Genomic DNA, 14,360 nt, shown 5'->3' on the forward strand with positions numbered 1-14,360 from the left:
AAACTCTAATGGTTGATAGACTTTAAAGCAACATATCTACTTACTAGGCGATGTTGAGGATGTTGTAGGTCTTGCTGCAAGGATTGCTGCTATTAGAGTTGTTTTGCCTATGGTAGAACAAGCTCGTTGGGATGTAAAGGATGTGTAGGCTCATGCATTGATTGTGTTGTTTGTGAAGCACACCATTACTCGTCACATTTGTTCAGCAAAATCTGCAAAACAGGCTTGGGATATTCTAGCAGGTCTTTATGCAAGCCGCAATGAGGCTAAAATTGCTTTGCTGTGTAAAGAGATGGAATTGAAGATTATGCATGAGGAAGATGATATGGACACTTTCCTTGCTGGTGTCAAGGATATCAATGAGCAACTTATTTCTGCAGGTGGTCATTTCTGATAGTTCCCTTGTGCAGACTATTCTTGATGCCTTACCAGATTCTTACCAGACTTTTGCTAGTACTTGGAGACTAATGACCTAAGGAAATCCTGAAGTTGTCAAGTTTGATGCATTATGCACATTGTTGTTGCAAGAGTCACTTTCTAGAAAAAACGGGACTAGGCAGCGTGCAGTTGAACAAGCTTTTATTGCTTCTCAAAGAAAGAGCAATGCAACCACTTCTTATGGTTCTACTACGAGTGGCAAAACTTCTGCTCCTAATGCTTTTGTTGGCAGCAATTCGTCTGGAAATTCCGGTGATAAGGGCAAAAAGAAGATGCGTTGCCATTATTGTAAAGCGAATGACCACTTGATCAAGCAGTGTCCTAAGTTGGAGGCCAAAGAGGTGAAGAAGAAAGAGGGTGGTTCCACTGCAAATGTTGGTTCCACTACAAATGCAGCCAGTGTTGAGTCTTCTGTGAAAGGAGATTGTGATACTGATGTTGATGCAGAATGGGCTTTTACTGTAGAGTGCTTACAATCCTGCTGTCCATGATGCGTGCATGTCAGTTGCTGCAGATTCACATGTGTGGTATTTCAATAGTGGTGCTACAAAGCACATTACCTCACATCGTGAATTCTTCACCTCTCTCGAGTCTGTCCCTCATGGGAATTCAGTCATTTGTGCCAACAATGCCTCTTATCCGATTCAAGGAGTTGGAAAGATTGTGCTTACTGTTGCAAATGGTAGTTCCTTCACACTTGTTGATGCACTTTATGTACGTGGGATCAAGAAGAATCTTTTGTCTGTATCAACACTTGCTAGACATGGACTTGTAGTCAAATTTGTGGATGATAGATGTACAATTCATGATCTCAATTTTGGTGATGAAATTGTTGCATCTGGCATTTTGTACTGTGAGCTATATAAGCTCACTTTGTATGACAAGTGTGGATAAAATTTTGCAAATGCAGTTGCAGTTTCAAGGGCTATTTCAGATGCAAAACTTTGGCATGCACCTTTTGGTCATCTGAATTTTGTCAGTTTGCTGCATTTGCAAAAATCTGATATGGTTGCTTCTTTGCTGCCTCTTGAAGCACCTGTCAAACATGTTTGTGAAGGCTATAGTTTAGGTAAGATGCAACATTCAAAGTTTCCAAAGGATGTTGTAGTTAGGGCCACATGCAGGTTGTAGCTTGTGCGTAGTGATGTTTGTGGGCCCATGCCAACTCCATCCTTGGGTAATTACCTATACTTTGTGACTTTCATTGATGAATACTCCAGGCATGCATGGGTATTTTCGCTTAAAACGAAGTCCAAAGTTTTTATGTGCTTCAAACAATTTCTGGCTATGGCTGAAAATGTCTCGAAATGTACTATGGGCACCCTCCGTTCCGATCGAGGGGGGGAGTATATGTATCATGAATTTAATGCATTTTTGACTAGTCGTGGGATAAAACACCAATGCACAGTGACTTATACACCTCAGCAAAATGGTGTTGCTGAGAGTAAAAACAGGTGGCTTACAAAAATGGCACGATGTATGGTCAAAAGTCAAGCTTTGCCACATTCTTTTTGGCTTGAGGCCATCATGTGTGCCACTTATGTACTTAACAGGTGTCCTACCAAAGCTTTGTAGTCTATTACTCCATATGAAGCATGACATGATAGAAAGCCCTCTATTGAGTACATGCATGTTTTTGGTTGCTTGGCATATGCTTTGGTGCCACAAACAAAACGCAAAAAATTGGATGATAAGGCTGTCAAATGTATTTTTGTTGGTTATAATGCAGAAAGCAAAGGTTACAGATTGTATCATCCGCAAACAAAGCGTATTTTGGTTTCATGGATGCAGTGTTTGTGGAAGATTCTGTTCAGCCCTTGCTGTCATGTAGTAGAGACAATAATGTAAGCTCACAGGACATTTGAGGCAAATGTATAGGATATAAGGGTTTCCAAAAATGTTACAGATCAGCCTATTACTAGATGAAAATGTACATGATGTACTTGATGAGAAAAGGGCTGAAAATGAGTAGGCTAGAGGTATGCCAAAGTGGCTGGTGCATACATTGCTTGACAGTAAATTGGATGCACCTTTGTCTAAGTCGTACTCGTTTACGCTTTGGCCATGCATCTTATGCATTAGATAGTTATGCTTTGGCTGTGTCTAGCTTACATGATGTTGAGGAGCCTCTGTCTTTGATGAAGCATAGAATTCAGAAAATTGCATGGCTGCAATGCAATCAGAATATGATGCACTTATAGAAAATGACACATGGACTGTATGTGATTTGCCTCTTGGCAAAAAGGAGATCGGTACAAAGTGGGTTTACAAGTTGAAACATAAGCCGAATGGTGAGATCGATCGCCATAAGGCTCGACTTGTTGCAAAGGGTTATGCACAACAAAAAGACATAGATTATGAAGAGACTTTTGCTCACTTTGTCGTATGACTACTGTGCGTTTTCTATGTGCATTGGTAGCTCATTTTGGTTGGGATGTACATCAATCAGACATTGTTACTGCTTTCTTGAATGGTGACATAGTTGAGGAAGTTTATGTAATGTTGCCTCGCGGTTTTGTCAAGAAAGGACAAGAGGACAAAGTGTGTAGAAGTAAGAAGGCTTTGTATGGGTTGAAGCAATCTCCTCGCGCTTGGTATGAGAAAACTGACAATCTCCTTGCGCTTGGTATGAGAAAACTGACACTCATTTGGTCAAACAAGGCTTTCGTAACAGTCCAATAGAAAGCACATTGTGTTGGGGTGGTAAAGCCCAATGTGCCGCGCCTAAGTGTTGGGTGGCCGGAGACTACCGGTAACTAACACTGACCATTCATTCTACATAAAAGAATAAGGACTCATAACCCTAACACTATTGTGTTTAGAGTCCAACCAAACCTGTGTCTCCTCACTTCTCCATTGCTGCACACACACACGCTCTTGCACACACTCTTCAACTGGTATCAGAGCTCAGGGATTGGGAGCACCATTGGAACTCATTGGGGAGGCAAGCGGAGAAGCAACAAAAAACTGCAGCATGTTTTTGCATATCTATTTTGGCCTACCAAAACGTCTTCATTTAAGCAAATTCTCGTGTTTCATGACTAGTTTTTTGTCCTTTTCAACTTTGCAGAAGAAAGTTTTCTCAAAATCTTCACCAATTTTGAGACACGTCACTCAGACTGCCTGTAGGTCGTGAAGTAGAAGCTACAGATTGTTACAGATTTGTTTTGATATGTAAAAACAGCTTATTTCAAGTCCATTCCCGCAATCTCTAACCATTTTCACGTGGTCTACAACTTTGCAGAAGGAAGTTTCTGCAAATTTTGCACAGTTAGAGATATTCAGTTCAGACAGCAAGGTGGTCTACCCTCGTCGGTTCTTCTACATACAGGTTTTCGTTGCGGACTCTTTCTGCAATGTCTGTCACATGCATATTTGATGTAAGGTCTTGAGGGTCTGTTATATCAGACAAACCGCCGCAGCGGTTACAGAAAAGGGTTTCTGTGGTTGATGTAAAATCTTATGCGGTTTATGTATTGTGATAGAAATATGCAAAGCCTATTGTTGAGGGTCGTGGTAAGGTCTTATTGAGCTGGGGGATTCTCAAATGTGGAGATCCTTCCGGTGATACAAGTTTTGGAGCGAGCCTCCGACATCCCCATAGTTTCGACATTGACATAGAATGTATTTTTATGACGTTAGTACAATATTGGTGTGCATCTGCTGATGCGTCATTGTTGGCATTGCTCTCATCTTTATGCGTATGCCTTTGACAATGTTTAGTTGGTCAGAGACACTCTTCTAGAGTTGGAGACATTGACAGTCACAGTTCTTTGAGATTTTATCTTGCCGGTTTAGCCACTTTGATCAGCATTTCAATCATTGTACACATTTGTTTTGGGTTCATAAGTCAGTTTTGTAGGGGAGACTCTGCCAAAATATTTCAGGTTTTCTAGCATCTTCTTTAGTGGAGCGGATCTATCACTTTTGTTCCTTGTCGAGTGATGGCTTCATCATCGGAGAACTCTTTGTTCAACATTGAGAAGTTAGATGGCAGTAACTTCCCATTTTGCAAGGAACAAATTTACAATGTCTTAGTACAGAAGAAGCAGATCTGGCCGATAAAGATGAAGGGGATAAAGCCTGAGGATATGGATGAGTATGATTGGCAGGAGTTGGATGAGCTTGCCAGGTCCACCATCATGCTGACTTTGTCAAAGAATGTGTACTTCAATGTGAACATGGAAAAGACTAGTTATGAGATGTGGAAGAAGTTATGTGACCTGTATGAGAAGCAAAGTGCAACATCACAGGTTTATTGGCTAAAAAAGTTAGTTGATTTGAAGATGGATGAGGGCACACCCATGTGCAACCATCTCAATGAGTTCATCACAATTTTCAGCCAGCTTTCTGTGCAAGGGGTCAATTTTGACAATTCTGTCAAAGCAATGTTCTTGCTAGTTATGCTGCAAGAAAGTTGGGATACTTTTCGCACAACCATAAGTAACTCAGAACCTCCTGATGGTTTAACATGTGCTGATGCTGAGGGCAGTTTGCTTACTGAAGAGGTTAGCAGGAAGAATCTTGATACTTCTCGTGGTACTAGCAATGCTCTCGTTGTTCGTTGGTCGATCACAAGAAAAGGGCAAGCAGAATCAGAGAGGAAAATCTAGTAGCAAATCATGTGGCCGAAAAGACATTGAATGCTATCATTGTCACAAAAAGGGTCATATGAAGAAAGACTGTCGAAAGTGGAAACAAGAGAAAGGTAAAGATAAGAAGTCGGAAGAAGGCAAGATTAAGGAAAGAAGTATAAAGATTGAAGAGATCAACAGTGTTTTTGTTGAAGATTCTGATGGAGTTATTTATTCCACATCTGCCATGGATTCAACATTTTTGGTTGCCACTGATGACTATGCTTTACAGGATTGGGTTATTGACTCAGGTGCATCGTTTCATGTGACTCCTCATAGAGAGTGGTTCAGTACATATGATGCAGCCCATAAAGGTCGTGTTCGTCTTGGCAATGATTTTGCTTGCTACATAGTTGGTGTCGGCGATGTGCAATTGAAATTTCAGAATGGTTCTTCACTCATGCTCAAGAATGTGAGACATGTGCCGAAGATTACCAAAAGCTTGATTAGTACATGACAATTGGATGACGCAGGATATTACTGCACATTTGGTGATAGTTTGTGGAAGATCACCAAAGGTTTTTTAGTGGTAGCACATGGTTCAAAGTCTGGAACTTTGTACATGCTACATGTATCCAATGTTAAAAACCATGTAATTTGTGTAACCGAGCAGCCAAGTGTTTCTTTGTGGCATCGCCGGTTAGGACATATGTCTCAAATGGGAATGAAAATCTTATCTCGTTTTGGTTATGTGCCTGGCTTCAATTTCTTAGACTTTTCAATTTGTGAGCATTGTCTTTATGGTAAACAAACACAGTCACCACATAAAAAGGGAAGCACTCGAAAAAGTGAGCCATTAGAGTTAGTGCATAGTGATGTCTGTGGACCTATGCTTAACGTATCCATGGGAGGTTCATTGTACTTTGTTACATTCATTGATGACTTCTCAAGGAAAGTGTGGGTATATCCTCTCAGGAAGAAGGATGAAGTTCTTTCATAATTTCAGAATTTTGTGGCATTAGTGGAGAATCAGTCTAGCAAGAAAGTAAAGTGCTTGAGGTCAGACAATGGTGGTGAGTATGTCACTAAAGCCTTTCAGAATTTTTGTGATTCCGAAGGCATCAAAAGAGAGTTGACTGCTCCATGTAACCCTCCAAAAAATGGTGTTGCTGAGAGGATGAACCGTATCATATAAGAGAAGTTACGTAGCATGTTATCTAAAGTAGAGTTGCCTTATGGATTTTGGGAGTAGGCGTTAGCAACTGATGTCCATCTTATTAACCGATCTCCTAACAAGGCTTTAGATGAGAAGGTACCTGAAGAGCTTTGATATGGGAAGTCACCTTTTTACAAGCATCTTAGAGTCTTTGGCTATGAAGCGTATTGCCATGTTCCAAAGGAGTTTCGAAGCAAGTTGGCTCCTAAGTCAAAGAAATGCATATTTCTTGGCTATGGCAATCCTGGCATGATGGGATTTTGGTTATGGGATCCTGAAGCTAAAAAGATAGTTCGCAGCAATGACATTTACTTCAATGAAGAAAAGATGCATAAGAAGCCTATGCATACAGTGGAGGTCAGGAGAGCTATCTTCCAAGAAGATGGAATTGTCCCTCAATAGGACTGAAGTGCCTCATGTTCGACAACACGTGCAAAATCCTCTTGCAGTACAAGATGTTGCTGAGGGACAACTGGCTCAAGCAGTTATTAGAAGGTCTACAAGAGTTTCAAGGCCTCTTGATAGATTTACTCCCTCATTGGACTACATTATGTTGACAGATTACGGAGAGCCTTCCTGCTATAAGGAAGCCATGTCAATGGATGACAAGGCAAAGTGGGAGAAAGCTATGCAATTAGAAATGGACTCGTTGCATAAGAATCAAACTTGGAAGTTGGTTCGGTTGCCTGAAGGTAAAAAGGCATTACCATGAAGATGGGTGTACAAGAAAAAAATTACACCTCATGATAATAAACCCAAGTACAAGGCACGACTTGTTGCTAAAGGATTTAAGCAGCAGCAGGGTATTGACTTTGATGAGATCTTTTCTACAGTTGTCAAGATGACTACTCTGCGGTGTGTACTTGTGTTGGTTGCTAAAGACGACATGGAACTTGACCAGATGGATGTCAAGACGGTGTTCTTGCATGGTGATCTTCAAGAAGAAGTTTATATGAAACAGCTAGAAGGTTTTGTTGAGAAGGGAAATGAAGACTTGGTGTGTCATTTAGAAAAGACTCTTTATGGTCTAAAATAGTCATCGAGGGAGTGGTATCATAAATTCTACTTGTTCATGCTCTCTCAAGGCTACAAACGTAGCAATATGGACCATTGCCTCTATAGTAAGCGAGCTAACGATGGTAGTTTGCTAATTTTGGTCCTTTATGTGGATTATATGTTAATTGCCGGGATATGCAGGGATGAGATTTCAGCCTTGAAGTCAGAGTTACATGCAAACTTTGAAATAAAAGACATGGGTGAAGCAAGCCATATCCTTGGCATGCGCATGAAGCGAGACAGATGCAAGAAATTGGTCTATTTGTCTCAATCTAAGTATATTGCTAAAGTTCTCAAGCGTTTCAATGTGGAGAAGGGGAAGGCATTGAGTACTCCATTGCCTCCATATGTGAAACTTTCTAAAAATGATTGCCCTAAGTCTGAAGAGGAAAGGCTGAAATGAAAAAAGTGCCTTATTCATCTACAGTTGGGAGTTTGATGTATGCTATGATTGCTACACGTCCTGATATTGCTTTTGCAGTGGGAGTTGTTAGCAGATATATGTCAAATCCAGGCAAGAAAGATTGGGAGGCAGTGAAAGGGGTTATGCGATATTTGAATGGTACAAAAGACATGTGCATTTGCTTTGGAAGAAAGGAACCATGTGTAATTGGTTACACGGATGCAGATTATGCAGGAGACTTGGACAAGAGAAGGTCCACTTCAGGCTATGTTTTTGAATTCACTGGAGGTGCAGTTTCATGGCGATCTCGTTTCCAAGATTGTGTTACCTTGTCTACTACAGAGGCTGAATATGTTGCAGCTTCGGAAGCTTGCAAGTAAGCTATATGGCTTGGTTGGCTGCTGTTGGGAGACTTTGGAATCAATGTTGAGATGCCTGTGTTACATTGTGATAGCCAAAGTGCTATACAATTGGCAAAGAATCCAGTGTTTCATGCAAAGACAAAGCATGTGGATGTGAAGTGTCACTTCATTTGTGAGGTGCTTGAGGACAAGCAATTGCAGCTTGCCAAGATTCACACCACTGAAAACCCTGCTGATCTTCTAACAAAGGGCTTACCTTCAGAGCGGTTTGCACATTGTCGGGCACTCATGGGCATTGGGTAGATGATCATGGTCATTGTCTACCTGTATTGTATATATATATATATATATATATACACACACACATTGTCACCCCAGCTTAAAGGCACATTGTGCTTTAAGTGGGAGGTTGTTGGGGTGGTAAAGCCCAATGTGCCGCGCCTAAGTGTTGGGTGCCCGGAGACTACCGGGAACTAACACTGACCATTCATTCTACATAAAAGAATAAGGACTCATAACCCTAACACTATTGTGTTTGGACTCCACCCAAACCTATGTCTCCTCTCTTCTCCATTGCTGCACACACACACACGCTCTCGCACGCGCTCTTCACATTGTATGTGAAGCGTGAGGGTGATGTACTTCTCATTGTGGTTCTTTATGTAGATGATTTGCTTATCACTGGACCAAATGAGAGACATATTGTTGAATTTAAGGCTGATTTGAATGCTACTTTCAAGATGAAAGATTTGGGGCTGTTGCATCATTACTTGGGCATACAATTTAAGCAGTGTGATGGTGGTATTGCCTTGTGTCAGAAAAGTTACATGGAGACATTGCTATGTAAGTTTGGACTTGAGGATTGCAAACCTATTGCCACTCCCATGGAAACAGGTTTGAAATTGAGTCTTCATGATGCTGGTGATCCTCCAGATGTCACTCTTTACCAAACCGCTGTTGCATGCCTCATTTATGTATGCAACATGAGGCCGGATATTCAGTTTGCAGTCTCATAGATCGGCAAATTTATGCATAGCCCAGGGTCTAAGCATTGGTAGGATGTCAAGCGGATTTTAGGCTACCTTAGTGGAACTTTACATCTTGGCTTGTTTTATCCCAAGGGGGGATCATTGCCGCTAGACTTACATGCTTTTTGGACTCAGATTGGGCTGGTTGTTTTGACATGCAAGTGTCCACAAGTGGTTTTTGTTTCATGCTTGGCAGTTCATGTATATCATGGTTGAGCAAGAAGCAACCTACTGTGGCCACTTCTAGTTGTGAGGTTGAGTACAAGCCAGTCTTCACAGCTACGGTCGAGTGTGTATGGCTCAAACGCCTTATGGTTGATTTGGGTGTTGGACAGGACCCTGCCAACACTATCTACACTGACAGTCAGAGCGCATTGACACTTGTGAGGAACCCAGTTTTTCAATCTCGCACAAAGTACATTGAGGTGCATTACCACTCTGTCAGGGACAGGCTCTCAACAGGAGATATCAGCTTGGCTTATGTGCCAACACAGGACAACCTTGCAGATCTTTTCACAAAGGCATTGTCTTGTGAGAAGCTTGAAGCTTTCCGCAGAGCTTTGGGCTTACTCCCCTTTTGTGGACTGATCATGTCCTCAGAGCATGGAACTTCCCTTTACTCATGTGCCAGCTCTCGTTCACCGCATCACTCCAGGGGGATTTGTTACCATTTACATGCGCTAGTGATGTGTGTGAACACACTAGGACCGTCGGGGCCTTTTTTCCCCTCTTTAGGAGGTTTTCCCCCCCGTGCATTGTATATACGCCCATCACTCTAGGGCTATCTATCTTTCCATTGCACACTAAGTAACACACTCTCCATTGTGTGCCTTGAGCTTCCTTCGTCTTCTCCAAGTTGTGTGTGTTTCTCTGCAACCCTAATTCCAACAGTTAACAAACCAAATTTGGGCCAATTCTGAGCACATAGACATCATATGCATGATGTCTCAAGGCCAGATCTGACATTTCAATTGCAGTTTTGACCACACAGAGGGTTGGGAAATGTTGTGTTAAGCTTGCTTGCAAAATTTCATCTCATTTGGACACATACTTTTGCACTTAAAGAGGATTTTGCAGATACAAGAAGAGAAAGGTGAAAAAGTGGTGATTTTGAGCAATTTTGACATCCAAATTTGTTGTAATCACATATTCTTGTTGTTTGCATCAAGGAGTACCTTGGGTAGAAATCTAAGTGAATTCTAAGCCAGTACACATCATACACGTATGATGTCTCATAGGCCAGATTTGGGTCAAAACAGACATTTGAGTATACCTCAGTGTCCTAGAGCATAAAAGAAGTCCCTAGAAAAAATATCATTGACTTTGGAGCTCATTTGAGCTTGTAAAGGCCAAAAGATAGATTTGGATGGATTCATGCTTGTATTGATCATAACTTGCCATAACTTGAGCTTCCGATACTGGATTCAATAACTTTTTTCATCAAAACAAAGCTCTAGAGTAGCTCTACAACTTTATGTGTAAACCCTGAACAACAATCAAATACCCCTACTAGGTCATTCATTGTTGGTCAAAGCTCGAAAAAGCATCGTTTAAGGCCTCACAATGCATCCGCAAGTTAGGGGTGTCCAAAAGTGAGAATTTTAGAAAAAACGGTTGCGGTTTTGGACATAGGTTCGACTTTTCCCTAGCCAAAACACTTGAACACATTGGTCCAAGTCTTCTTCCATCAAGCTAGAGCAGTTAAGCCCAAAGATCATGTTCTCTTTAGAGTCAAACTCAGCTTATACAAACTTTGGAACCAAGCGGTAGAGGAGCATCCGCCCATAATGGATCTTCCAAACTTGCAATTGATAAAAACCAAGATTGTTGAAAGAGTTTGGATAAGAGTGGAGCATTATATAGATACATTGATGATAGAGAGGTCAATCTTTATAGGTGCACAGAGCCATACCCAAAAGAGCTGACAGATTACAAGCTCTTAAATATCTATACATACAAAATCAACTACCAATGGAAATGTATAGTTGTTGACAAGTATGGACGAGAATACAGAGCTATAGAAAGCACAAATCCATGGACTGGATTAGACACACGTGGAACTTTGGTCAATGAAGGACCACAGATACCTCCACCAAACACGAGGATTCCTACAAGAATTCCAAAGAGGGAGCCACCTGGATTCTTTCTAGGGCGATAACGAGAAATGACATGATCATAGAGATGGCAGATATGCCTCCTCAAGTGAATCTACCTAAAGTTGAACAGTCTCCAATAGAACGACTAATCCCTTCGAAGAAGAACAGGTGTGGTCAAAGAAACTGTAGTAGATCTAAGAGGATGTGCAATGGCCTGTGGTCTAGGAAGCCAAATTTGTCTATGTCCTCTATAGAATCCCTGTGCCTCTAGTGACTGCCTAGATGTGAGCCAACCATGTGATAGTCCATCATGTGTGTTGTGGCTCTCAATCCAAATTGGCATGTCGTCACTAGCTAAAGGTCTAACATGTGTCATCGTGCGAGGCACATAAACATGTCTAGTAGTCCTATCATAAGCTCTTGATGATGAGCTATAGGCCTGATATGTCCAAGGTGGCTCATGGGTGGGACTACTCCTCGTTGGAACATCCTCTAATGTAGGCTCTACCTCTCGGGGTATCTCAAGTACAATGGTAGAAGTCACTCTCGTCAAAGGGGTCCCTAGATCTGATGTATGACGTCTACACTCGGGGGGTGACAGTCATGGTCTCTAAATACCTCATCTATCCGTGTCTTGCATGGGGCGTCTATGTGCTCAATCATGAATGAATCTGGTGGTGGATTCTCATGAGTAGGTGTCTCTATGCAGGCATATGTCTCTATAGGTATCTCGGTCTCTAAAGGCTCTGTAATAATGTCAACACTCTCATGGTCATGTGCATCCGCTATCTCCTCATGTATAGGCTATGGTGGGACATCTACCTCTATGATAGGTGCAAGGGGATCATCAATAATGGCTATGCAATTTGGCACTCTATTAATCTCTAGTGGCTTAGTGCTCATGTCTAGTGTAGGAGTAATCTCACTAGGTTGTACATCCCTCGTAGAACAAGCATCAACCTCTCGAATTGGCAATGTAGGTGGCTCCATGGTAGGGCCCTCTAGTGTACTCGTCCTATCATCAATTTCAACATTCGTCCTCTGCATCGCAATCACTCTAGATCATAACTGATCAACTGTGCTCTATGGCAAAATCTGTCTAGGTGATGAAGCTCTAGGAGGTAACCTGGTACGGGATATTTGTATAGGAGGTGTATGTGAACTTTCGGTGGGTATTTGTCTAGTATCCTGGCCATGCCGTGGAGAATAGGGCAATCCAATCATCAAGTAGTAAATCTCACCCAATGGGTCCCTATAAACCTATCGCAAAGATCTCCAATAAGATATGCCATAATGCTCATGGCTGGCTCAATATACCATTTTGTCAGCTCATATCTGTACTACGCCCACTATCATCAACATAAGTCAATGTGTGCTCCAATCTATGTAACTGCACTATCCTAGGATGTACATGGGTATCTAAACAATCATCGAGATGTGCTCTATCAATAGCATCATATGGGTTGGTCGGCAGGGACATGCATGTGCGCTTGAGTTCATCGGTAAAGAACTCAGTCGTACCAAAATGTCTCCTCTGAACTCTAGCTATCTGCCGTATTGAAGGGTCTATGTCGTCTAAGAAGGTACCTTTGGTATAGGAATGTCCGTCATGGTCAAGAAACCAAGGCATGGCTCCTCTATGGCCTACAAAATGTAGCACAATCTCATCTCAGTCCTCAATACTCGGAGTGTCAACCCTAGGATTGGCTCGTGCTTGCATGGTGGCTCTAGGTGATCTAGCAATCATCGATAAATCTTGTGCATGTGAGCTGGAAAGCTCAATATCTGGTGTGCTCATGGCTGGCAATGTGGAAGGTGGTACCATGTCTACAACCTCTCTAGCATGTGTGCTAATAGTAGGAACATTCAAAATCTGAGGTGTAACTGTCTCTGTGGCTTGTAGCTCTGGTCGTGCACTAGTATGGCTCTGCATCCTACGCTCCATATCTGCTCTAGCCTCTGCTATGATCTTTGCTAAGGTCAGTCTCCTAGATGGTGGCGAGGATGGAAATCCTAGAGGTGATTGAACCTCAAGATCCATGACTGCCAAAGTCTAGCAGTCAAGGTCAAATCTGCTGTTGCTAGGGGGCAATAAACCAATGCACTAGGTGCAAGGCGTAATCTGGCAATGAATGGCTATCCAAATGGTAATTGGGATCTCTATGTGTAATCTGGCTCTAACATTGGTCACCGGTCAAAGTCGTAGCCAATGTAGGTCTAGTAACCAAATCGACCTCTAATCGCGCGTTAGTGTGCTAAGAATAGCCAAAAGCATCCAAATCAAGATCTTGCGTGTGAACAGGCTCTAACTAGCTAAATTTGATCAATATCGAGACCAAAACGAATCTCTATCGCAAGTCGAGGTCAAATATGCTCAATCCTGGGACTCTGCGGCGGTCAAATCGAGCCAAAATGCAATATTGCGGGTGAAACAGCTCGAAAGCATGTAATCTGGAAAATCGTAGACCCAAAATTAAAATCCTTATCAAACAAGGTTTGTATGTGTGATATGGCTCGAATATGCTAAAACGACTCAAATCGACAAAATTGAACAATTTCAGATGAAATCTGACTTTCGGGGCTCTAAATGCATCTATTTGTGCTTAAATGCGGGGGCGTGTGCGGATGTTTGATGCATGTGCAATGCAATGAAGGGAAACAAGACAGAGAAAAACAAAAACGAAAACAAAAAAATTTTGTTTTTTGAGTTTTTGATATATATATATATATATATATATATATTTGTCTTGTGTGTGCACGCGAGAGAGTAAACGTGTGTGTGTTTGTGCATGTGTGTGTGTATGTTTGTTTGTGATTGTGTTTTTGTTTCTTTGTGTGTTGACTTTCATGTTTTTTCTTCTTTTGTTAGTTTTGCTTTTGTTTTGTTTGTGTGTGTGTGTGTGTATGTGTGTGTGTGCGCGCAAGGGTTGGGTCACACGAGGTCAAGGAGTGGAGATTGGTTAGAGAGTGTGTGTAGAGTTTTTTTTGCTTTTGTTTTGTTTGTGTGTGTATGTGTGTATGTGCGCGCAAGGGTTGGGTCACACGAGGTCAAGGAGTGGAGACTGGTTAGAGAGTGTGTGCACAGGGGCAACAAGTGCGGGACAAGGTAAGTGCAAATGTGGATGTAGGCAAGGTTGAGCGGGGCCCGGTGGTCATGGAAGCGGGGTGGGTGAAAATATACACAGAT

The 14,360-nt window shown here is 41.9% G+C and overlaps 1 pseudogene; it reads right to left on the bottom strand.

Moving 5' to 3' along the window:
- Nucleotides 1-13,214, bottom strand: part of LOC147436643 (uncharacterized) — a 63,733-nt pseudogene extending 50,519 nt beyond the window's left edge.
- Between the last annotated feature and the right edge of the window lie 1,146 nt (nucleotides 13,215-14,360).

This window comes from Adiantum capillus-veneris, chromosome 18 (genome assembly GCF_014529385.1).
Source record: "Adiantum capillus-veneris isolate H3 chromosome 18, ASM1452938v2, whole genome shotgun sequence".
Taxonomy (NCBI): domain Eukaryota; kingdom Viridiplantae; phylum Streptophyta; class Polypodiopsida; order Polypodiales; family Pteridaceae; genus Adiantum; species Adiantum capillus-veneris.